This window comes from Octopus bimaculoides, chromosome 4 (assembly GCF_001194135.2).
Source record: "Octopus bimaculoides isolate UCB-OBI-ISO-001 chromosome 4, ASM119413v2, whole genome shotgun sequence".
In the NCBI taxonomy this organism is placed as follows: Eukaryota; Metazoa; Mollusca; class Cephalopoda; order Octopoda; family Octopodidae; genus Octopus; species Octopus bimaculoides.
Genome location: NC_068984.1, coordinates 126,280,273 through 126,283,390, shown reverse-complemented (window position 1 = coordinate 126,283,390; position 3,118 = coordinate 126,280,273). Strand labels below are relative to the sequence as shown.

Below are 3,118 nucleotides of genomic sequence, written 5' to 3'. Positions count from 1 at the left end.
GTGTGTGTATATATATATATAAATATATATCGACATATATAGATACACACATTTATCATATGAACTCTCAGCTTTAATTATTCTATACATATTGATTTAAACATGCCTTCACTCATACAATTATAAGATTTTCCAAAACAGATATTGAAGCTGAATGCCAATTGGACTTGTCTGAAAGATGCCCTGAAAGGATGATTTAAAAACTAAATAAATATAAAAGACTATCATTCATCTTTCAACTTTTTCTTCACACAGCCATCTACATAAATAAATTGGTTTCAAAAGTAATGAATCAAGTCTTAAATCTTTATTTAGAAAAAAAAGTCGGAGCACAAAAGAGAAAATTTTGAGCAAATTTTCACATAATTTTTTCAAAATAAAAATAAACTTTCACACAGGAGTGAAATAAATGGGTCATAAATGAGTGGGAAAATGTCTTTGGTTCAACTGATTGCACATATTTAATGAAATTAAAAAATGGTCATAGACTAGATTTCAATCTTTATATGGAATATAATACTGTAATAAATTAATTCCCTCATAACCATATTTCTAATCAAAAACAATGCTTAGTTGTTTCTATTAATTTTGGAAATAATTAGGAATTTAGTAAAATAATCATTATAGGTTCAGAAATAAAATTGTGATGGATGGCTTTAATTTAAATATAGTCATTTTAAAACAAATGACTGAATAGAAGTTATTTTTTTTTAAAATCAAATATATTCCCTCCACCATAAAATATATCCTGGCTAATATTAAGCAGGTGGAACCCTATGAAAAAACAGCTAAGAAAAAATGTGAATTTCTGTTCTTTCTATAATCATTGTTCAACATGTCACTAACTTTTATCGTTGGTATAAAATGTAACACAATTACTCATATCAAATTGAAAAGTTTGTCTTTTTCATTTCATATTTTACTAAAGTTGAAATACTTAAGCATACAAGAAACTAATTTAGGTAAAAATATAATTCATTTATTTGTTAACTGAACACAGAGACAGTTTCCATAGCTTTTTTCGACACATTCACATCTTCTACAGTAAAAGTTAAACTGTGGACAGGTTTCAAAAGTTTTACTGAATAAAATTTCATTGTCACAAGTAGATGATTTATTTCAGATGCAGTTTTCTACGTAAACGTGAATAAGGTGGGTACTCCATTCTAGATGCATATGCATGTGTGACATTGGTAATTCATTGCATGTGTATGTATGTACTAATCGAGAGGTGTGTGCATGAGGTAGACACTTTGTCATAAATGCGTGTATGCTTGTGGAGTGCAGCATCCTAGATGTATCCCTGAGTGTGTGAAGTATATACTGTATCCTAGACACGTGTGTGAGATGGAGGTGCCAGATGTGTGTGTTCCATACCCACAGGTATGTGAGTTTGAGAGAAAGAAGTGGGTTCTTCATCCTAGAAATGCTAAGTGTAGTCTAGAAAATAATAAATCTAAAAGATGAAAATAAGAATTGCTTTGTTTTCTTTTAATGTTTTAACCTATTAATAAATGCAGGGCTGCAGTTATGCCAGAAGAAAAGACTGGAAAAACGGTTGAGTGGTAGGATGTAAAAACTGTATAAGGACAAAAAGAGTGATACCTAGGGGAGAGGGGTATTCATCTAGCAAGCTCAAAAGTACAAAAGAAGTCAGCAGAAATTTTTTAAAAACCTAGAAGAAATAACATCTCTGTCATCTTATTTTGAGTGAATTTTTGCCAGTTAACTGAATGGTTTGCTTTTGAATGCAATCCAGGATGTTAGTATGTGAAGTAGCAGTATTCTCCCAAATATCTGAGCAATACTCCAAAGTGAAACTTACTTGAGCTTTGTAAAGAGACAGTAACTGAATAGGGTGAAAGTGTTTTGAGATCATCATCATCGTTTAACGTCCGCTTTCCATGCTAGCATGGGTTGGCCGATTTGACTGAGGACTGGTGAAACCAGATGGCTACACCAGGCTCCAATCTGATTTGGCAGAGTTTCTACAGCCGGATGCCCTTCATAACACCAGTCTGAAGAGAAAACAATTGTGGATCTAATCCAGGATGTCTGTATGTATGTATAAGATATGTGACCAGCACTCTGATGTGAGTCTTACTTCAGCATGTTAAAATGTCAGCGATTATCCAGAGAACAATTCTCTGAATGTGGATATTTTGTTTGAGTATTCGTATTATTTTTTTTTTGCAATACTGTATATACATAGTATCAACGAGAATTTGTAAAAAAACAACATCTGTACTGAATTTGGGAACTTTAGTTGTATGTTCTTCCATGGTAAGAAAGTTATAAATTTGAAGAATTGGGAACTTCTTTTCTTCTTTGGTGAGAACTGTTATGAAAACGTTACCATGAATAAGAACTGGAGTCAAGCCAAAACAATTGATGGTAATGTATTTTGGAGCTACAAAAAAGGTAACTATATCAAAATATTTGTTTATCTTCACAGCCATTCACCGAAATTCAATCAGTTTGTCTACTGAATGATTATCTTCACATATTTTCTATCAGCTAACATTTTCCTGACTCCTTACTCAAAAAAAGAGGCAGATTTTTTTTTTTTTTACGGATTTCTCCAAACAATTTTACAACTCGGTGAATCTTTTTTTAGTTTGACAATAACACATGCAAATCAGAGAAATCCATGAAGTGAATACTATTTGTTTAAGAAAACATTTTCAATAGTCTTAATATTATTCTGCTCAAAACAGTGCCTAAACCAACTGATGGTGCCAGGTATGGTCAAGAGAAGGGATCCTCTAACTGGGCTGACATATACTCTGGTTTATATATATATATATATATATATACACATATACACACACACACATACATAAAGAAAATAAGAAAGCTTCCAACAATGCAGAAAGTTTTACAAATGTCCAGTCACACCAATTCTGTTACCTTACTCAAACTTTTCAGCATTAACACTGACAAGTTTGAGTAAGGTAATGTAATAGGTGCATCCAGACTGCTTCTGTCTGAGGATGGGTCTTTGTACCTGAAATATAAAGGTTTTGTAAAACTTTCAGCATTGAAAGAAGCTTTCTTATTCTCTCTTTTCTTTTCTTTCTTCAGTATTACAGTGCTTCAAGCAAACTAAAATGCTTAT

The 3,118-nt window shown here is 31.9% G+C and overlaps 1 protein-coding gene across 1 annotated transcript in view; it reads right to left on the bottom strand.

The window, feature by feature from the left end:
* Nucleotides 1-3,118, bottom strand: part of LOC106879671 (transcription factor A, mitochondrial) — a 6,698-nt gene that overhangs the window by 373 nt on the left and 3,207 nt on the right. The window lies entirely within an intron of this gene.